The sequence below is a fragment of the Pelodiscus sinensis genome, chromosome 17 (assembly GCF_052426305.1).
Source record: "Pelodiscus sinensis isolate ZL-2025 chromosome 17, ASM5242630v1, whole genome shotgun sequence".
Taxonomy (NCBI): Eukaryota; Metazoa; Chordata; order Testudines; family Trionychidae; genus Pelodiscus; species Pelodiscus sinensis.
In genome coordinates, this window is record NC_143068.1 from 27,105,951 (window position 1) to 27,129,305 (window position 23,355).

The window sequence follows — 23,355 nt, forward strand, 5'->3', positions numbered from 1 at the left end:
ATAGCAGCGGCACAGCGTCCACACTAACACTATTTTGAAATAACTATTTTGAAATAAGCTTCAGGGGGTAGCCAAGTTAGTCTGTACAGAATAAACTTAAAAAACAACTAATAGTTTGGTAGCACTTTATAGATTAACAAGACATGTAGATGGTATCATGAGCTTTCGTGAGTTATGCTTATTTTGAAATAAGCATTATTCCCCGAGGAAAGCAGGAGTACAGATTTTGAAATAAACAGCCCATTGTTTTGAAATAACTGGTTGGTAGTATGGACATTATGCTTATTATTTCAAAATAAGAGAGGTTATTTCGAAATAACTCCTTCATGTAGACCAAGGCTTAGACTTTGTGCCCAATTATAAAATCTCAAGTATAGACTCTAGTACAAATGCAGTAATCTGAGCTACAAGTTGTTTGATGTACCTCGATTATACATAGACAGCAATTTGACAGAGATGCTAGCAATGACAAAACAAGAGTAAAGCTCTGGTGGCTTGTTTGTCACTAGTTCTTTAAGATATAATTATAGTTTTGGTTTGTTTTTATCTAGTGTATGTTTTGTGTACACTTAAAAAAGCAACCCTCTGCCTCTTCATTCTCTTCTCTGCTTTCTGCTACATATTATGTGTTGATTTCCCTCTTAAATGTATTGCTGGTTGCCTGCCTGACTTGGTGGCTTCCCCCTCCCCCACATTCCCTCAAAATGTTTGTTTCATTTTAAAAACTGAGGATGTAAAGTACTTGTTGATGTGTGTATTTATACTTTCCCAATGTCTCTTAATTGCCTCCTTGTTGAACCACAATATTCCACAAGCTACATACAGGCCTCTTACATGCTTTAGAATTTGTTTGAAAGCACTCGATATGGTTAAGGTTGCAGATGTTTCCATTATTGCTTCATCCGTGTACTTGCACTCATAACTTCCCGAAAGTTTCAGCCTTGGGGTGTCATTGTTCCGTGTTTGAGCTGTCTGCAAAGATGGATGTTTTGGGGAAAAATTGAAGAGAAGCCTTCAGCTGTCTTTGAGTGGAGGGAGAGGGGGCATTTTAAGAAGTTCTAATATATTTTCGGACAAGGCTACATCAGAAATAGCTGAAGTTTAACTGGTGGAACGTGGCTTGTAAATTCACTTTACTATGGAGCAGTGTCTGACGGTGGATAGTTTTGATTTAAATAATGAGCATTTCAAAATTCACTGAGGGCAGAAGCCATTTAAAGCAGGCTGCAGCTGGGAAGTGAGTATATTTCTGTCTATCAACTCTCTCTTTTTCTGGTTGAGGAATACTCAGGTCAATCCCTGAATGACTTGCTCTCCATTCTGAACAAGGGCTCAATATGCTCCCAGTTGATTTTTAAGTTTATATTAACAATGTGTCAGTGGTGTGTTAGAGGGACGCCTGGGGCCATATCTGGGTTAATTTATAGACAGACATATACACAGTCTGCTCTCTGACAATTTAAGTTCAATAGAAATACTTCCAAGAAACTTAAAATTGTCTTCAGGAGAAAGTGCTTTGAACAAACAGCCCTGTATTTGCAACCTGAACATTGGGTTAGTGCTTGAACGGGAAACTATGTAGCATTTTCTCCTACTGTTTTCCTTGTCAATTATATAGTTTACTAGTGTTTGCTGGTTTGCATAATATATAATGCTAATAATTTTTATATCAAATATGCAGCTTGTGAATTGCAAATGCTGTAGGAATCTTAATTCTTGCATTGCAGGCCTCTTATTTTAATTGGATAACTCTAAAGTTGCCTGAACACAGTATTTTCACATTTATTTGTATAGTACAAAGAAATAATTGAAATGCGGGTCTGCAGTTTGATCCAGGATGGAACTGCAGCCCCATAATTCAGAAGTATTTGAATAACAATTTTTAAGGCTGTTGTCTGATTTTTTTCCCTCTCTCTTCATTGCTCCTGCTGTGAAGTGTTATCAAAGTCTTTAGGGTTGGGTGGCACCATCCCCACCATTTGAAAGGGGTTAGCATTTTGCTCTAAATGTAAATTTAAAAAAGTGCGTGACTGTGATCAGTGTTCCCTCTAAGCTGGGCTGCAGCATAGCTTCTCAGGTGATTCATCAGCTCTGCCCCAGGGGGTCAGAGCTGATGAATCACCTGTGAAGCTGTGCTTAAACCCAGATTAGAGGGAACACTGAGGCTATATCTACACTCGTGGCTTCTTGGGCGAGTAATATGCAAATGAGGCTAAGCATGGAATATCGCTGAGCCTCATTTGCATGCCTAATGAGCCATCATTTTTTCAGAAGAGGCTCTTGCGCAAGAAGGAGCGTCTACACTGCCCCTTCTTGAGCAAGAAAAACCCTCTTGCCCAATGCCGTTCTTCCTGAAAAGTAATAGGTGTAATGGCATTGCGCAAGAGGGTTTTTCTTGTGCAAGAAGGGGCAGTGTAGATACTTTCTTGTGCAAGAACCTCTTCTGAAAAAAATGGTGGCTCATTAGGTATGCAAATGAGGCTTGGCGATATTCCACGCTTAGCCTCATTTGCATATTACTTGCGCAAGAAGCCACGAGTGTAGACATAGCCTAATTGTGATATCACTTCTGTGATTTAAGAATGGGAATAACTCCACCTGTAAATTAGGATCTCTTCTGATGGAAATGCCGTGTGTTTGTCTCTAATGTGTGTATATGTGCATGCACACGATGTCTGCAAAGGGGCTACTGGGCTTTAAAAGGCTCCTGTGTGCTAAAGATGTCCTGTGCTCACTAGTGGTCCGCAGCAGAGTCCACTCACCAGAGGTGCATTCTCTCATGGTTAGATGTCACAATCCTCCTCCGGCACCTGCTGTAGACAGCCACTCTGGCCCTGCAGTAAGTAGTCTGTGGTTTCCTGTCACTTGGGCCTTCAGCTAGGTCCTCTGGTTTTTGCCAAAAAGCAGAGCCTGACAGCACTGCACCAAAGCCTTAGCCCAATGTTGGCCTTTTTGGGCCTTTCTGCTCACACCACGGCTCTAGGCGGGCTATTGGAGGAGCCCAATTCAGTGCTTTACTCTGGGGTCCAGCCTAGGGACCCTGTAGGAAGCAGATAGGGCCTGTTCATTCAGACTCTCTGCCGTTTCCCTGTACTGCTTCCTACCAAGGCCTGCTGGAAGCCTGTCTCTCAGGCTCTCCCCAGGCTGACCCTTGTGCAGATCTCAAAACAAAGGGGAGCCAAACTGCCCAGAGAAGCTCTGACATTTGGGTGGCTCCAGCTCTACATGAGGCAGGCCGCATTCCTTCATAGGGCTGGCTCAAGAGGTCTGCTCCCAAGCTGGGCTTGCCTCTTTTAACACCTTGCACACGTTCAATGGGGCTGATTGGGGCCATAGGCTCTCATTTAACCCTTGGTCAGTGTGGGTTTGTATACTCCATCACATGCACCAATCACACATGTTGCTGAGTTCACATATGTGCCCTTGACTGACTGAGAAGTGAGGGTGCTCAGTGCTTTGCAGGGGCACTGGTTATTGGACAGGTCCCAGGTTTTTTTTCAGTAGTTCTAGGAAGAGAACTACTGAACACACTAAGAGCTTAGCTCATGTTATATGAAACCAAGTCATTGACATATACAGTGAAAATGAGAATCAAAATTAAACACTGCAAACTAGAAACCCTAGTTACAGACAAACTGTCTTGTATTCCCAATTCTCCCCTGCTCATTTTATTTGTATATGCTCCCTAATTTTATTCATTTAGACAAAGATAATAATAACACATCTAGGCACAGCTGTGGGTGCCTATCTGGAGTTCACAACACAGTAAATAAAATCCTAGCAGCATAAGTAATCATTGCAACAGGAACTCAAGCAGCCATGTACTCGCAGAGAGTCCTGGTCACCCCTTTACTGTTTGGGGAAGCATACATTCAGCCCTCTCCAAAAACCCTCTCAGATTTTTTAAGGCTGCCCATTGCAACTGATCTGATGTTTTGCCCTTATCTTCTGCTGAAACCCTACCCAAATGGAACCTTCTCTGTGTAATCCAAGTGTTACAAGAGGTCAGTTCAATTTCTGCCATGGTATTTGGCTGGCAGTAGTACGTAGGTGTGCCAGTCATGGATCTGGGCTCCATTATGCTAGCTGCTGTACAAACACAGAGCCAGAATACTAATGCTGCACCAAAACTGTACCATCTCTAGAGCCCTGCAAATCCATGGGTATCCTCTTTATAGCCACAGGTATCTGCATTCGTGGATGTGCATGTGGATAGCCACAGCTGTTTTGTGGATATGGATACGGCTATAAATTTTGTACTGCACAGGGCTCTAACCATCTAAGTATAAAATGAGGCAAGGGATGATATTAGGGGTGAAATGGTGTAGTCAGTTAAACGATTAACTGATAAATGGCTGCTTATCAGTTAACGCTATTGGCAACACGCAGCTCCCTATGGCTCTGCCTTTACTCCCCTAGCTCTGCATTTTAAGGAGCTTGAGAACCAATGGGCAGGGACGCTGGCAACTACCCCGATGCAGGTCTGCATTTAAATCCTTTAGATGCAGTATGATGTATCACAATGGGAGCAGGCAGATTTTGCGTGACATACAGCTACATTGTTAGTCTATAAAGTGCTACCAGACCATTTGTTGTTTTTTTTCTGTACAGACTAACTCGGCTACCTCCTGAAATTTCTAAGACAGTTTCAAAATGTGAAATGGATGGATAACACGCAATCTATTGACTGTTTGAGTGTGAAAGAAGAATTGAAGTTCATTCTTGTCTTTTTTTTTTTTTTTTTTTTTTGTAGTCACAATCTCAGTTTCTGTGAGGAGGGCTTTGAACATCTTGGCAGTTTAAATTTTAACAAACGAGGATCTTTAAGCAGGACAAAGGGCATTTAAGGATTTGGTTTTTGTTGCTTGGGGGTAGTGGCTAGATTTCCTTCTCAAATTCCATTTAGCACAGGAGTAGGGGTAGGGATTTCCATACTGCTCCAGTAATGGTACATTTGCTACACTTCAAAGGTGGAGGCGCCCTATCGACTAATGGAAAAGTCGATGCAAAATGCATCAACTGTTCGATTAGTCAATTACTTGCAATTGAACATCCCTAATCTCAAGCTTCTTTCTAATTGCAAGAGTATTTGTGTGGAACCATGTCCCCATAGGCACATTATACTCTTTTTATCAAGATATGACCCTAGGATCTCTTTTTGAACATTTTCCCTTTTTAAAATTATTTCTAAGTAGGAAAGTGCTAGTCTGGGCTGTTTGGTTAATCTGAGGTAGATCTATTTAAAATAACCTCAATCACATTGATACAGAAGGGGAACAGTCATTGGGTTGGAATCCGTGTAAGGAAACGCACGTGAATAATTCATTAAGAGCAAAATCCACTTGTTCCAATGCTCTCCTCCTTCATGTTCCATGGAAATGTAACAGAGGTTTTCAATAACAGACTGCACTCAGTGCTCCAGATAGTTAGTATGTTAATGTTTCTCTAAATCAGGAGTGGGGAACTTTTTTTGGGTCAGGGGCGACTGACCCACAGAAAAATCAGTTGGGAGCTGCACACAAGTGAGAAGCACAAAAACAATACAAACAAAAGAACCCAACCCCCCCCCCCCATACACAAAATTAAAAAAAAAACCAAACCCCCTCACTGATGTAGCCCCCAATTCAGGAAAAAAACACTCCCTACATTCTCCTTGCACACCAGAGTTTAGGAGGGCCCAGCTTAGTAGATTGTGTGCTCCAGCCCTTGGGGGGGGGGGGGGGGGAGGCGGCGGGTTGGAGTGCCAGTGTGGGTTCCCCAATGCTGGAGGGACGGGGCACTGAGCCTCAGGGGCCAGATTCAGGCAAGTTGGGGACCACATCCGGCTCGCAGGTGTGAGGTTCACCACCCCTACTCTAAAAGCAGGCAGGAGGATATTCAGTGTCATGTGGTAACTTGTTACAAATTTTGGGATCTTTGCTTTGAAACTGTTCTTTGTTTCATTGTGAGTTAACATTCTTTACTGACACTTACTTCGCTGTTCTACTTTTCTGACCTGTCACCAATGTGAAACAGGTATTCTGTTTAGAAGTGTTGACCCTGCGTCATATAAACCTTGCCCATGCTATTCCGGTGTAGAAATCAGAGTGAATCACCGTGCAGTTTTAGAGTAACATTGACTCATTTCGTAGTCAGAGCTACTGTGGAAAACAAAATTACCTTGTTTGCGTCTGTGCCACCTTGAGCTGCCATCTCAGCAGGGGGAAGATCTGGCCACTCTTTGAATAGGAGAATTCCTGGAAATTATTCAGGATTCAGTGGCATTCTTCTGTCTGAGTCAGTCCCAGCACCATGTGAGGACTCACTGTACTGCTGCTAGAAGGGCTTCCTTGTAGGTGAGATGTAAAACTAAGGCCATGAGCAGTTGAAGCTATAAGGTTCCTTTTAAGTAAGGTTGTTATCCTCAGGACACTCAGCGGGTTCCAGTGTTTGCAGTTGTATTTTGCCCGACACAAACGTCTGTGGGCACTGCAGAGGGGAGAGGTGTTCTTGACCTCTGCAATTTGACTGCTGCGGGGTAGGTTGTTGAAAGCTCCTGTGTTTCACTAGTAGGATGTTAAGATGGGCAACCTACAGGTCTGCCAACGGAGTGGGGTTAGGGGTGCAAAAAGGGCAACTGCTTCAGGGCCCGGCTATTCAAAAGGGCCCCGGGGTTACCAGCTGCTGCCATTGCTACTGCAAGTGCGGTGTGGTCCTGGCGGTGCTGAGGACTGGTTGCCCCGGTCCCACCGCTTCCACCCAAGGCTAGGGATGTTAAATATTGGTTACTTGAATAGTCGATTAACCTCATGAATTCTTATCAGTTAGTCTACTATTCTATAGTCCCTGGGGGTGGGGCCAGCAGCCAGTGCACCCCGGCCCCACTCCCGAGGTGCCCCCTGCCACTCCACGCTGCTGCCTCTGTGGGGTGTCAGACAGGAGCTGATCCGCAATGGGAGTCAGTTTAAAAACGAGCTCCCTTTGTGGACCAGCTGCCTGTTGTCTCGCGCTGCTGCCTCTGATATAGAGGCAGCTGCTCAGGGCAGCAACGGCCCCGGTCCTGGGAGAGGCTGAGCTCCTGGACCCAGCACAAGCTGGAAATGAGCCAGGCTGCCTGTCTGGTTACTAATACACTTTAAATGTAGTCTTAGCAGGGGTAGGTTCCAGACCCAGCACAAGCCAGGACTGAGTTGGGCTGCTGGCCAGCCTGCTAAAAAATTTACTGGGGTTAGGAAAGGGGGAGAATGTGTGTAGTCTCTAGCTTAACCTATAGCTTTTGCTTATTGGTTAATCGACTACACTATTACATCACCACCTGAGGCCCAGCCCCTGCTGGGAGTGCGGAGCTGTGTCCCCCCCCCCCCCCCACCTTTGCCCAGGAGCCTGGCAAGTCTGTTGGTTCCTTTGGTAATCTAGGCCCTGATTCGGCAAAAATGTAATTGAGTGAATTGTACTGTGTGTGTGAGTGGTCCCATTGAAGTCCGTGAAACCACTCACGGGCTATGTCTACACTGGCAGCTTCTTACGCAAGAACATGCGCAAGGGTTCTTCTGTAAGAACTCTTGCACAAGAAAACGTCCACACTGCCATGCGTGAGCTGTGCTTTTGAGCAGGAGCACCCATGGCAGTGTGGACGCTCTCTTGCGCAAGACAGCAGTGATGGCCATTTTAGCCATAGGGCTTTCTTGCGCAAGAAATCCCTGCCGTGCGTCCGCACTGCCCTCTTGCGCAAGAGCTCCTGTGCAAGAGGGCTTACACCCGATAAAAAAGAGCGTAGTGTTTGCACAAGAAGCCCTCTCTTACCACGCCGTACTGTAAATTTCCTTGCTTAAGAGCTGGCGGGCAGTGTGGACGCTCTGCAGATTCTTGCGCAAAAATGGCTGTACTTGCGCAAGAAAGTGCGAGGGTAGACATGGCCATGGTGAGTTTCTTAGCACAAGCTAGTCTTAGCCCATGGAGTTAGTCTTAGGGCCGTCACTGGAAGTGATCATGCCAGCTCCCCCGTGATTTATTTAAAAACCTGTGTTCGGGGCTCCTCGGTGCCTCATGTCTGATCTTATTTATTAGACTGTACGGTCCTTGAGGCAGAGAGCTGTGCCTTGGTGTTGAACTGTGTCAGGCTTCCGTGTCAATGCTTAACAGACGTTAATGTCTTGCGGGCTGATGCATGTCTAGACCCTATTTGTGATTCATAGATCGCCCTAGGAGGTTTGTTCCTGAATTTCACACACATATTTCATGTGGAATGGCTGGAAACTGATACTCAAGGACTTGGCTTTTCTCTCTCCTCAGTGAGTGCTGGCAATTGAACATAAGAACGGCCATACTGAGTCATACCATAAGGTTCATTTAGCCCAGTGTCCTGTCCTCTGACAGTAGCCAATGCTAAGTGCCCCCAGAGTGAATGGGCAGATCGGTTAATCATCAAATGATCCATCCCCTGTCACCCATTCTCAGCTTCTGACAAACAGAGGCTAGGGACAGCATTCCTGCCTTTCCCAATGAATAGCCATTGATGGACCTAGCCTCCATGAATTTATCTAGTTCTTTTTGAACCCTGTTAAAGTTCCGGCCTTCACAGTCTACTCTGGCATGGAGTTCCACAAGTTGACTCTATTGTGTGAAGAAGTATTTCCTTTTGCTTGTTTTGAATCTGCTCCTTATTAATTCACTAGGAGACCCCTAATTTCACTTGGTGACCACAACTTATTCACTGAAGCAAGCTGTGCTTATGCATTTTGAGACTAAACTTCTGTGTAATGAATGAGCTAAGAGAACCTGATTTGTTATGATGGAGTATCAGATGGGACTAATTTTTGTAAAGGTTTAATTAAGGCTTTTAGTTTATGTAGCTCCTTTGTTCAGAATATTTTTATGTCTTAATGGTAAGGAGTGACCTAAAGTTAGGTGCATTGACTGTGCAAATGAATGAGAGGTTGGCAGATGCAAAAGAGACTTAGTTAACTGGTTAGATAAACTTCAGCTAAGGAAGAACCCAAAACACCCAGTGTGTGTGTTTGTATTCTTTAGAAAGAATGTTTAAAAGGGAATGATTAAAAATGTTCATATCTCCTGTTTAATTGTTCTTGGAAATTGAGGATGTGTGAAGTTGGATGTCTTTTTAAAACTGTGGGAGGAAGGGGGTAAGAATTGGTTATTAATTTTGTGGGGGTCTATCAAGTAATAAATTGGTGCCACAGACCAAGCATGAAAATCTACTGTATGCGTAGAAACTTGTTGTCAGCAATACTGGTATATAGACACATGCTTTGGCAAGGCAAAGCACTGTGTAATTAGAAATTGTTTGTGCAGATTTGAGACATATATCAACACCGTCTTTCCTTTTTATGTTCCTTTAACTTTCTGTGGGATGCTTCCTGCATTAATTACTTCTAGCAAATCTTAGTTAACAATATCTTGAGCAAAATAATCCCTGGCTACTGCTATTGATGGCATTGCGTGTTATATTGTCCCTCTGTTCCCGTTATCTCTCTTCCAGGGACAGGGAATTGAAACCACAAACTTAATTCAGTTTAATTTCTTTCTAACTTGGTATCAGAATAACTAAGGCAGGGGTCAGCAATCTTTCTGAAGTGGTGTGCCAAGATTTAACCCACTGCATACCCTGAGGACAGCCTGGGTCAATGCAAACCTTGCATGGACTACCAGTTGCTAATGGAAACTCACCATTAATTACATCCAAACCATTTTGCTAGTACTGCATCTGGGGAGACTGGTTTCATTTAAATTATTATCTATATTAAGCATTTTAACTTTCTCGTGTTAGTTTATTGAACTCCATTTTAAACAAAGTAAAATATTATGTCCCACACAAAAGGTTTCAAGGTTTTCTTTATGGCAGGGGTGGGGAACCTTTTTGAGTTGGGGTCACTGACCCACAGAAAAATGAGTTGGGGATGGCACCAGTGAGAAGCAGAAAACCTCCCAAGACCCCCCACCCTCACTGATGTGGCCTCCAACTGAGACACCTCACTCTTCTGGCGCTCCAGCCCCCACTGGGTGAGGGGAAGGTACATGTAGGACTGAGGTTCAGGGCTCCTCAGAGGCCAGATTTACTTTTCTTGGGTTCCAGATAGTGGATTTTTTGGACCCCCTTAGGCTCTGGAGTGGGAACAAAAATGAGAGGTTCAATGTGCAAGACAGGGCTTCCAGTGAGTGAGATAGGGATTCAGGATCTGGGACAGAGGTGGGGTGCAGGTCTGGGTGAGGAGGGCAGGGTCTGGAAGGGAGCTTGGCAGCAGGAGAGGGTGTGGGGTGGGCATACTAGAAGGAGTTTGTAGGTGGGGGAGTAACACAGAAAAGGTGAGAGGGTGAGAATGCAGCCAAATAGCTAGTAAGGGAGGGAGGCAAAGCAGTGGGGAGTAAAGGAAAGTGCAGCTTCTGCAAAGTAAAATTGTATTCCCCCCCCTTTACATCTTCCCTCTATTCCAGCCTCACTTCCCATAGCCCTCAGGAATTTAGTGAAGGAGGATGGTGAAAAATGGTATGTTTAGCATATCAGTATTTCCAGGAGAGATAAGTGGCTTTAAACTGGAATCTAGACTTCATTAGTAGCCAAAAAGCTACAGTCTTGGCTGCCATGCTAGAAGACAGATTAAATAGATAAAACACGCCTCCGAAGACAGGGCTACTCAGTATGCAGCTCACGGGCCGCATGTGGTCCACAGCCTGTTTGTTTGCAGCCCACAGTGCAGTTTGGGTTTACGCAGGGCTCAACACACGGCCTCTAGGTGGGATCCTTTGAACGTCCACTGGGAACACGCTCCACAACGACGAGTCAATAGAATGGTCTTCCGTTGAGATGCGTTTTAGTAGTTAAATTCCTGGACTGTCATTATTCATTAAAAGTGCTGTTGTATGGGTGGAAATCGGGTGAATATTGCATTTTATTAATATCAACAGAACTGACTTAAATGGGGCCTATGTGTTGTGTAGTCTCGCCTTAATCTTTGTATTCATACCCGTCAGTGTGAAAGACGCTGTTTGCATATATTTGCATATAGATTTGAATGTATCTGCAAGCACACTTAAGCTGCGGCCCTCGGCATGTGCTGTGAGTATCATTGTGGCCCCGGGGACTTCCACAGTTAAGTAGCTCTGTCCTAAGAGAAGTGATGCTTGTGGGACTGTATGTAAGGGCCTCTCTGACTGACGTGTGGCTGCAAATGATGAACCTGAGCCAATGGGTGCCACGAGGCCTTGTGGCCACAGCGTCAGTAAATAAACACACCGGCATGGCCAGTTAGTCGCTTTCTCAAAGTGGTTTCTTGGACCACTTTGAAAAACGCTGCACTGGCCACATGTGGCTATTCGGCTGGTTGAGTGTGGTTAGTTTGCTATAGCAGTGGCTACTGTTTCAGAACTGATAGGACACGGCTCTAGTCAAGGCCATGCTGCCTCTGAAAGATTTGGTGCACTGTGAATTGCTAATATTAACAATTTTTCCCCCTCTCCCCCCCAAAAAATGTCTGGCCTGTCTTTATGCTTTGAGGTATATTTTTAAAAAAATCATCAAAATTAGACTTACAAGCAGGTCACTTTATTTTCTTTTCTTTTAGTTACGTTGGTAATAGACTCAGAGAAGCCCGTGCATTGTTTGATTTGCCTCTCCCCAGGATGAATACTTTGTTGTTGTTTTTTAAAATAAAAAACGTACATGCTCCTTCAATAACAAACAAATGTGCATGTTCTGCACTGAAAAAAAGGTCCAGTAAAGGCAAAGATTTACTTGGTACTTTTGTTGCAAACTGTGACTAGAGAGGTGGTTTTTTGGATAGTTTAAAAAACTTCCATGCCTGCAACCTGGTAACTCAGAAGCTCAAAATGCTTTCTAATGGGAGAGAACAAGAAAGGTCAGTTGAGATGAGTGAACAAATTGGTTTTTATAAACAAACAAGCCCAAAAATGAGCTGCTGTCACTGTGTCTATACAAAGGTCTCCTTTACTTTCTGTACCTCAGTTGGCATGCACCTCGCAAATCTTTTGCAAGAACAGGCCTCTAACTATAGCTTATTGATTCTTTAGGTACCTAGATCAGGTGTGAAACCAGCCACGAAACCAGAGAGAATATTTATATTCTTCTGTGGGAATGCACTGAAGCACAATTATAATCCAAGGTGGCCACAGGGGTACAGAGCAGCCTCTCTATGCAGTTAATAGATTCTCTTGGTGGTTTTATACCCCTCCTCCTCCTCCTCTTTTAGGGTTTAGCTAGATCTTTAACAGAAATGACGGGCTCGATCCAAAAGCCACTGATGTCATTGGAAAGACTCCAATTGACACAGGCTTTGGAGGAGGAAGCTGTAATTGAACTGATTTTAAATTATGCAAAGGGTTTGAAACTGAGTGCCATTGGAGTGCCCAGCCTGTTGAATAAGTCTTTTATCTCATATAACAGTATTCATTTAATAAGGGATGCTTCACGAAAAGAAATCCTTTTATAAAGGAATGCTGTCCTGTAAAGATGTATTTTGCAAATATATTTTTAATGTATGTGTTACACACATGAAGTTTTCTCAGTTTCACTTTGGTTTCTAAGCAGTTTCGCTTTTAGGGTCCCCTGTACTAGCACAATGCAACCATGCTGCGAGTTTTTACAGTGGAGGAATGCTTAAATGCTCATAAACAAATCCTGAAATATATATTTTCTCTGTTGAACATAAATCTTATCTAAAAGTTACCAGATAGTGTCCCTTTAAGAGACAGGATCAGGACATTGCTAATAATTTGTTGGCAGGGTAAAAGAGCATGCTTAGGGCATGTCTACATGAGGAAACTATTTCAAAATAACTAAATTTGAAATAATTCCTGAAATAACAAAATTGAAATAGCATGTCCCCACTATGAGGGAGACTCAAAATTAGTCCAAGGCAGGCTCCGTTATTGTGGACAGGCTACCTCGACTTACAGCCCCAGGAAGCACTGGGGAGTAATTACTTTGCATCACTCTGAGGAGTAGTTATTTCAAAATAGCAGCAGCAGAGCGTCCATACTAAACACTATTTTGAAATAACTATTTTGAAATAGTGCCGGGGGGTAGCCAAATTAGTCTGTAACTGGAAGAACTTATTTTGAAATAACTGTTATTCCCAGAGAAAAGCAAGCATACAGATTTCGAAATAACCAGCCTGTTATTTCAAAATAATGGGCTTGGTAAAGTGGATGCTCCACTTATTATTTCAAAATAAAGGGGGTTATTTCAAAATAACTCCATAGTGTAGACTAGGGCCTACAGAGCTTGTTCTAATGTTGAGAGAAAACTGGCTTGCTCTGAGGTTTTCACATCAAAGGCAGGTCAATTCATCCGTTACACTTCAAGTACCAAGGAGGTGATTGAATTTCCAAGTGTTAAAGGGTTTGTTGTAACAACAAAGGATATGTAAATGGGGATGGGGTGGTGGACTTATGATACATATAGCTCTTACTTATGTTCTGGTTTGAATTGATCTTTTCTTTAGCTGTTTGAGCTGCTTTTGATTTGGGAAGCAATACACTTTTAAACAGCAGAAACATGAAACTAGAACTTTTCCCCTTCTATACACAATCAACAATGTTTTGTTTTCAGAAAGCATCTCTAATGACACAATTTAAAGACACTGTTTAAAAATTGCACTTACAGCTGAAATTCTTTACCTACATAATTAAACCTAATTATAATAACAGAAAGAGCAAGACGCTTCTCAGTGTCTTTTTCATTTTTGTACAATTGGTAGTACTTTGCACTGTTCCCTGTGGATTAGTCAGTTTTCATGTTGTTTGCCATTTTTGTTAACACAGCAGCAATAAATGTGATTGTAACACTATAGAACCGTGGTCACCAACCAGTAGATCGCGATCTACCGGTAGATCTCAGGGGCTCTAAGAGTAGCTCTTGAGCCCTCTCTGAACTGCACACCTGTGCAGTACATTTACATTAGATTTCCTCATGTAATGTAGGCGGGGCTTCAAGGAAGGGGCGGGGCAGTAGATCATCTCCTGTTCTGAGACTTAAAAAGTGATCTTGGGTGTAAAAAGGTTGGAGACCACTGCTATAAAAATTTGTGGGTGTTTCACAGAAAACGTATCTCATTTTGAAATGGACCAGATTTCAAGTTGACAACAACCCTCCTTATTCAGCTTAAAAGGGTGTTGTACATAGTGTGAAAATTGTAAATGTGTCTTGTTTTTGTAACCGTAAAGTTAGCAAAAATGACATACAGAAATACATTCACTTTGCTTTAGGATGTCAATGAGCATGGACAGTTGAGAGTTAGGCCTTGTCTATTAGGGATGTAAGTGACTAGTCGAGTCACAAGTCAACTACTCGCTCCCCCCTTGCTGCTTCTGTATCAGAGGCAGCGGGAGGGAATGGAGGAGCAGGAGCTGATGCTGGAGGGCTCCTCAGAAGCGCAGTCGTCTGGAACCCAGTGTGAGCTGGGACTGCTGAGTACTGACTTGCGCCGGGTCCTGGACCTACCCCTGCTGCAGCTCTTCCTTTTAAATGTAGTAAGAGCCGCCTGGGGTCCCAACCGCTCCTGCCTTGAGGTGCAACAGTCGGGACCTGACGTGAGCAGAGACTGCTTGAGTCCCTGCTTGTCCCAGGTTCCATGTTGAGCCTCTGCCTTTTAAATGTAGTAAGACCGCAGGCGCAGTGGGGATAGTGAATGCCTCACCGCCCCTTATCAACTAATTTAGGTAGGGATAGGAGTGTACAAGTGGGAAGAACTCTGCAGTCCCTTTCTGGGACAGCAAGGCCGTTCTAGAAGGAACAAGCCTATAAAGAACTACTTGATTAGTTGATTAATCAAAATGTAACATCTCCAGTGGGGACGTCACAGAAATTTGCCTTAAGGTATCTGTGATGCAGAAATACCTGTAGGCTCTGATCAGGGCCCTGTTGAGTTAAGCACTGTTCATACACCTAGCGGACAGAGTTCCTGTCCCAGAGAGCTTGGAATCTTAAGTAAAGATAAGAAATTGTCTTCCCAATGTGCAAAAGAAGTTGATCCTGTAAGGGAATCTTTTCTATTGTTAGTCATATCTGTTACTGTGCCTTCAGAGCTCGAGAGACAAGAGTTTCCAGGGTTTGCCTCTGCACTAGCAACACCCTTTCTTGTGGTCAGTTGGTTTCTTCCTGTAGAGTTGAAGCATGGGGAATATATTAGATTGTGTTTGTTTTTTTTACTTTTACTCAGGAATAAAAGAAATTTGCTGTAGGATTTTGAGCTTTTGTTCTCAGTGTTATTTTAAATGTAAAGGGAGTTTGCTAAAAGAATGTCTGCATCCAGGCAAGACTTAAAGCACTCAATTAGACATTTACCTGCAAGATGGAGCCAGGTTGCAATATACCTTCCACTCACAGGACTGTATTAGACTGCCAGAGAGCATAATTCTTGGGAGTGGTTTTATTTTCTTCTTCTCACTTTAGCCAAAGTGTTCCCAGTAAATATTGGTTCCCGGTTGTTTTCATTAGCCAACTGAATATAAAGGAATGGTCGCATCCATGTGGTACATGCAGTATTTACTGTTAGGTTCAGCATCATGCTGGAGAAAACTGCCCCGTTTTGCTCTTCAGAATGCCTGTGTTCATTATTGGAAGAAAGGCTAGCGCTAAATAAGTCTCAGATCTTTAAGTATATTTTTTTTCCCCAGCAAAGAACTTCCCAGATGTGAACATATCCAAAATTCACTAGCTGTGCATGTAGTTTGCTAGGCTGGTGAAGGGGTAAACGAGGCCTCCTCTACCACCCTGCCTCTGCAAATACACTGCGAGGGACAATGTTTTCTGGCTGGTCAGTGACTTTGTCTCATTTTCCTTATAGGCTTGTTCCTTCTAGAACTGCCTTGCTCTCCCAGAAAGGGACTGCAGAGTTCTTCCCATCTTTCTATGCAGCCCCTTACTCTAAGGAGATCTAATTGTCTGGATCAAGAATTATGAAGCTTGGGGCAGCATGAGGTGCAAATATTTTCCTGCATGTTTGCCTGGAAAAGAGGCCCTCAACTGTACACTCCTATCCCCTACCTAAATACATCCACCTTTAATCTCCCAGAGCCCCAAACATGCTGAATACACATAGCAGGAATGGGAGGCTGGAATGATAGAGGCTTGTCTCAGCTCTTTACAATACATTCTTGGCTGCTTTGAACAGGTTTTCTGCATCATAGAATCCCACCATGGCAAAATTAGCGAGAAGGATCTGAACCGTATACTCCTGGGGGAATTCTGCACCACTGTGCAAGTGCAGAATTCATGTCCCTGTAGATTGCTTCCCTGAAGAAAAATGATTTTCTGACACAGAATCAGAAGGCAGCCACAAGAGTGGTGACATACCCCCCCGTCTAGCAGTGCAGGCACATTCAGGGACCCAGAGCAGCTGGGAGAGAGGTAAGTCACCACAGGGTTGGGGACAGTGGCTCCTGTCCTGGGTCATAATCAGCTGCTAGTCTTGGCTAGGCTAGAGCAAGGAAAGAGAAAGTCCTGATCTCTCCTGCCAAGGAGTGACTGGGGCTGTATCCGATCCACCTCCTAAAATCTCCCCTGAATGCAAGAAGCTCAGCATCCCTCCCCTACTTCCTACCCCTATTGACTCCTCAGCTGTGGAAGGAGGGGATCACTGTATGAGGAGCTGCTCCCTCATTCAGCTAACCCTTGTGCATGTGGCTCCCATACTGAGACCCCCTACCAAACCTCACCCATATGTCCAGAACCCCCCTAGCCCACCCCACCCGACCTCAACCCCTGCAGCTGGAGCCCCAAACTCCTTCATCTGAAAGCCTCTGTGGGGTCTTACTGCCACTGCACCTGGAGCCTCTGTGGATCCAAACCTCCTCCTGAGGAGCCTGCACCCAGACTGGCTCACACAGAACCTTCTCATCCCACACCTGGATTTCCCCCCAATCCTTTCACACTTAGAGCCTGCCTGGTTGAGACTGCCTGCCCCACACCCGGTGCATGTGGCACAGAGGGGCAGCATCCCTCGGTGTTCCTGGGGTAGATCCAGGCCTTGTGCTATGGCATGGTTGGGTACAGTCTCCCCAGTGAGTCCATGTCCCTGGAATTCCCTGTCGTGTAACTGTAGTGAGCATTGCTGCTTGGATAAGACTTTCCAAAGCACCCGAGTGACTTGGTGGCACAAGTTCTATTGACTTTCAGCATGACGTGCGTGCGTACATCACTTGCCTTTGCCTTACCTGTGTAGTTGTGTGCTCCAGCCCCGTGGGGCAAGTGAGTAAGATGAGCATGATTTGGCCCCTCTGGGACAACTGGTGAGACTATTCCTAAGTCCCTGGGAGTTGTGCAGGTTGTCTGAAAATAAACAATATGTCTGGCTCCCTCAGATGTTTGAAAGAAAACGTTTTCCACAAATCTGGATTGGTTTAGTAGGGAAAGCAGAGAACAGTCCCCTCCAGAGTGTATTTCCACAGGAACCCTGGGGTTCTCTTCTCGCTCCATAAGAAGCTGGAGATAAGTCAGTGTATGTGGTCACTAAAATCTTATGTAAGTCTGCAGTCTCATTCCTGCAGAAACTAGTGCTGGCTGGAACTAGTTCATGTCCCTCAGTTCCAAAATGCAATTTAATGCCCATGAAGTTTAATGAATCTATTCCATTATGCCGCGCTGGAACAGTCTGTTCAGAACACTAAATGATAGGGAGACTTGGGTTAGAAATGAGAAATCCAATGCAGTTGAGGATGTTCCTTTGATAGGAGCTGCCTTTTGTAACATGCAGGTAGGAGAGCCCACCCTCTCTGCTGGGTTCCAGTCCAGCAGAGAGGCCTGACCATCTATTTTCTGCTGCCTCCTTTGACTCTTCCTTCAGGTTCTTCCCCACAGGCTTTCCTTGGGCTTACTGTAAGCCTGCCTGCCTCTCTCTAGGCCAGGCATGGGGAACTTAAGTCCCGGGGGCTGGATGCAGCTCCCAGCTGGCCCTCAAGGCTCAGGGCTCCCCACCCACCATTGGGGAGCCCATGGTAGTGCTTCAGCTCCCCGCTGACCCCCAGATTTGTGAGGGAACACACAAAATCTGCTAGCCTGGTTTTTTTTTCTTTTTGCTTCTTGCTTCTGTGCAGCCCCTGACTGATTTTTCTGGGGGTCGGTGGGCCCTGACCCCAAAAAGTTTCCCCACCTCTGCTCCAGGCCTTTCCTCCACTCCGACAGCCAAGAGGAACTTCCAAGTTCTTCCCCTTGCACCCAGCTGCCCCATCTGGGCTTCATCTTCAGTTGGGCCTGACCTACCCTCCCAGTGTCTTAATTGAGCTCTCTAGCTCCAGTCAGCCCTTTTAGGCCTTGTCTATAATTGCTGGAAGATTGATTCTAGAGATCAATCTTCTGGGGTTCAGCTTAGCAGGCCTAATAAGGACCTGCTCAATTGAATGCTGAGAGTGCCTCTATTGACCCCGATACTCCAAGGAGGTCGACCTCCTGCAGTGGGGCTATCCCTGAAATTCTCATTGCCTATCTTAAGTTGACTTTCTGGCATAGTATAGACCTGGCCTTAGTTCCAGCATGGGGTGTATTAAATCACTGCTCCCTTCATGCTCTTTTGCAGAAAATTCATTGTGAGCAATTTAAAAGGTTATGGTATCCGCTGCACGCTCTGTATCTTACCGGCAAGAGTTGGCCAGCTGATCCCTGCTTGTTTTAGAACAAGGTGGAAAAGCCTCATAATTCCACATCAAGAAAGAGAACCTCTCTTCTGCTGCATACCTATCTCAGTGCAGCCTCTGTGCACATGAGCAGGAATTGGCATGATTAGAGCACCCCAGACCACTGACAATGTGATTAAAATGGTTTAAGGAGGAGTAGCTTATTCCTGGCTGCCTTTCACTCATGACTGCTCTGGCCAAAATGGAAAAAAGAGGAGCAATACAAAGTTTTTAAAGTGCCAATGAGTGTTCTTTTGCTCACTGTTCTTTTGAGACCATTCAAAACATAATGCTCAGTATTTAAATGTGAGTTTTAGCTAGCTGGCTACAGAGTGGGCCATTTAAAACATAGCTACATGAAGACTACAGAGACTTAGCTACTTGGTCTACCATTTCCAGTGTGGAGACCTAAAGCATGGAACCTAAATTTGTATTTAGGCACCCAGATATAAATGGCTTGATTTTCATTAAAATGAGTGGGGAGAGGCTACAAATGTCCACCACCTCTGAAAATCAAGCCACTTATCTGCCTAACTTTAGGCACTCACATTTGGAAATCTTTCCTTTGCTCGAAATGTGTAGGCAAGTGAAATCCTTTGTCCCCTTGGTCTTACTGGAACGGAACTGCCGTTACCATGGGAAGACTAGCCTTCTGGCATGGAAAGAGAGAATGTCCATCAACTCAAGAGATACAGTAAACAGCAGAACTTACTTCAAGACAACCCAGACACTTAATAGGAGCTACTAGAAATGTCTGTCTGGGAGTAGGCTGATGTAGTGACTGGTGAGTTCAAGAAAACCTTTTAAAAAACCCACCACAGCTCCCCATTTGCCCCCATATTATTGTGGACATTAGAAAGCATAGGAGGGAGCAGCCCTAGGTGCATTCCTTTTTTGAAGTCTCAGAGGGGTAGCCGTGTTAGTCTGTAACTTTAAAAATAACAAGTAGTTGTGTTTTTTTGTTTTTTGCCAGAGACTTGATCAGGATAGCTTCTCCACAGCCCTGGAATTGTTACTCAGCTGGAAGAAAGTAACACATTTTGAGACAGGATTTTGGAGGTCATCAGACAGTTAAATTGTTTCCTTCCATAAGTGTCATTTCCCTCCTTAGCAGCTTAACCTCCTGCAGAGAGAGGCTTGGAGAAGTTGTTATTATGCTACCTTCCCCAGCATGCATACAAAGTATCAGCTCAAACTGTACATTTCCCTTTTAACTCGGCTTTGTGTGAGCAGTCAGCATACCCTACTACGCAATAGGAAAACATGTGGCTTTACTGAAAGTCATCCTAAAAAGTACTGAAATGAAACCGTTGCCTGGAAGCAGAATGACTTCAATTCCTGATGGTGTTATGGCAGATGATTTAAGGTTTGGTTGAAGTGTTTAGGGAACAGTCTCAGGAGGGAGGGAGGGGGCGGAGCTGTGTTAGTCTGTAACTTAAAAAAAAAACCTTTAAAAATGAGTAGACCAGTGGGCACCTTAGAGATTAAAAATATATATCTTGGATTTTGCCTATGAAAGCTCATGATAATCTATATATTTATTAGTCTCTAAGGTGTCAGAGGTCTACTTGTTTTAAAAAGTTGCTGAAGATCAGTTCACTTCCCCCTTTTCATGAAAATGTTTCTCATATAATAAGTTTTTATGTATCAAATGTCTGATCAGCTTTGCTGCTTTCATGACCAGGTTGTTCTTAATTGGAAGTACAGCAAAGATAGGTAGGTGGTGCTGGCAAATCAGAGAATATCTTTAGCAGTGTTCCCTGTAATCTGTGTGCTTCTGCCGCTGTTCAGGTGAAATTCAAATGCTGTTCAGCTGACTAGAAGAGCGCCCACATCTAGGATTTGTGTTTCTATTGGTAGTGCACATTTGCACGTCTCAGTGCATATACATTATTCCACACATGGGTGGAAAAGATTAGCGGCAATGTTGGTGTGTGTATTAGGGCTTCTCTGGAATTCACTAATATAAAGTAAACTTCAGTAAACTAGAAAATTTTGAACATGTATTATTACAAGAAACCCCTAAGATTTCTCTCTGAAAGAGTTTAGTCACTAACAGTCATCTTTGTCCATTTGAAGGTACTTTGTGTGGACAGTTTTACTCTTGGTCATTCTCACCACTGTTTTGGAGTTTTAGCCCAGGATCTCCAAAAAGGTGTTTATAACTGTGACAGCAGCAACTAAGCACAGTCTTTTTTTTAACCTTCATTTCTGTGCTCCTGGCAAGAACTGGCCCGCTCTGTTTTTTTAGCATATTGAATAAGAGTTTGCAGTACCATATTGAATATTGGGGTCTAAACATTACAAAAATGACTGGTGATTATGGGTGTTTCAAATTTCCGGTATCCCTAACTTGAGATGCCTTACAAGGTAGTTTATTTTCAGAAAGTGCTAATCACTGACTCAATATGTGGCCCCTTTTCTTAAATTTGGGCACCCTAAATCCAGGCATTCAAAATCACTAGTTGCTTCTTAAAATTGTTGACCATATGGTTATTATGTACAAGTGAATTGGACCCACACTGGTATTGATAACCTGGGCAATAACAGACAGTAAATAATGGCAAAGATAAGCTTGGATCTGCGAAACCTATGGATCTATTCTAATTGCTGCTATCACAGAAAGAATTACAGATAAGCTGCCTACAAGACTTTCAACCCTATGCTTGTTGTTACAGGATCTTTATGCAAGCTACTAGAATAAAAAGCACTTGAGCAGCAGTCTAGTTTGTCTTGTTATTCATGAAACTTTTCCTGGCATACAGAGCTTTGTCATCTGTTAAGTCAAGGTTCTGACATTCAAAATTGGCTGTTTCCCAAAGTGTGTTGAAATCTAGGTAGTTAAAAATAAACATTTTATAAAAATATGCATGCAGGAAAGGCATTTGGCAAGAGTTTAAAGCCGTTTCTTCCCCTTCCCCCATGTTCTGTTACTCTTGTAACCTGTCAGATGCAGGGTTAGATTTCCAAAATGCATGTCCATTTTTATGTGCACAGGACTTGATCTATGCTCTAATGCAGTGGGTCTCAACCTTTCCATATTCCTGTATCCCTTTCAGGAGTTTGGTTTGTCTTGCATATGCTCTTAAGTTTCACCTCACTTAAAAACTACTTGCTTACAAAATCAGGCATAAGAATGCAGAAGTATCACAGGAAACTATTACTGAAAAATTGCTTATTTTCTCATTTGTTACCATGTAATTATAACACAAATCAATTGGAGTACAGCCGGTCCCCGAGTTGCGAACAATCAGCTTACGACTGTTCGTAGTTATGACCGAAACTGTCGTAAATGGCGGACCCCGAGTTACGAACACGATCCGCACTTACGAACAGTGCGGTCGCGTGTAACTCAATGGGGTCTGACTTACGAACAAACCGAGTTATGACCAATTGCTTGGTCCGTAACCGGTTCGTAAGTCAGAGAGAGGCTGTGTAAGTATTGTAGTTACATTTGAGTGTGTAATATGAAGAGCGGTATAAACAAATCAGTCTGTATGAAATTTTAGTTTGTACTAAGTTTGCTAGTGCTTTTTATGCAGCCTGTTGTAAAACTTGGCAAATACTTAAAGGAGTCAAGGTCAATGTTCTCTTTACTTTTTTCCTATCCATGTGCAGAATAAGTTTTATGAACACTGAAGTGTGTGCAGATGTGCACCACCAATAGAAGCTGCAGTCAGAGGGAGGTTGTGAGTGCTCTGCTAATCAACTGGGCAGCATTTGACTCTCTTCTGGGCAGCCACCCAAGCACTTATTGTTCCCTGTAAATTAAACTGTGTATGCCTGGTATAGAACCACTGAAGTCCTGTGCACACATACTTTTGAAAAATTTGGCCCGTGAAGTACAGCCCAGAAAACTGATGTGCCTTCATAAAGGTTTCTATGACATCGCACACTCTTTGCTGTTACAGTTACCAAATAGTCATCTCAACCCTGAAGTGGAAAGGAGGCCTTAAACACGGTGAAAATAACTTCCAAGTCTAAGCTGGAGTCCTACGCTCACAGGAATAGTGGGATCAAAGAGGCTTTAGGGAGAATAACTGCAGTAGAGAAGTCATTTGACATTTAAGAACAGGGACCTAAGTTGCTGTTGATAAAGGGAAAGGTGCAGCAATGTTTCTGTGAGCTGCTTAGTACGCTTTGAAGAAGTGGTAAGCTGTGTTATTTCACAATGCATCTTTCTGTATTGAGACTGGAAAATGCCACTGACATGCTGTCAAATGACTAATATACAGAGAGTGACTCCATGCTATCTAAGAATAGATGTCAGGTTCCATACATGCTTGTTCCCTGAATAGTGTGGATAATTACTATGCTTAGAAATCCACAGAGCCTGTAACCATATTTAAGGCAGGGCACATTTAGGGCCTGACCTTTCTGAACTCTTCCCAAATCTGTATAGATAATTTTGGCTCCTGGTTTGTTTCCAACTGTATTAGTGCAATGTCCAGTTTGGTAATGTGTGTATGGGCGTATATGGGGGGAGTGCTGTTGGAAGGTTCTAACATGCAATCAAAGGGAAATCCCCTTCATCACCACTTTACACGTGTTCCTGCACTGATTGTCTCAATGGAAAAGTGACTCTTATATTTCATCAGATACATTTCCCAGAGTAAAGCTGAGTAGTTCAGAGAGCTTACTTGCAGCAGATCCTAACCTAAGAAGCAGCAGAGAGATTTGGCATGGGATTTGTGGCTGGGAACAGCTGCTTGCTGCAAAAGACAGAGGTGC

General features: G+C 43.7%; 1 protein-coding gene across 3 annotated transcripts in view; it reads left to right on the forward strand.

Annotated features, from left to right (window-relative positions):
* The window catches only part of ZHX3 (zinc fingers and homeoboxes 3), a 70,377-nt gene that overhangs the window by 9,258 nt on the left and 37,764 nt on the right, over positions 1-23,355 (forward strand). The window contains exon 1 of one of the 3 annotated variants that reach the window (XM_025184015.3): positions 459-1,237. The exons of the other annotated variants lie outside the window; for them this stretch is intronic. The gene's annotated coding sequence lies outside the window, so the exon portion shown is untranslated. Of the gene's footprint in view, positions 1-458; positions 1,238-23,355 lie in introns of those variants that run through there. 3 annotated transcript variants of the gene reach the window in all.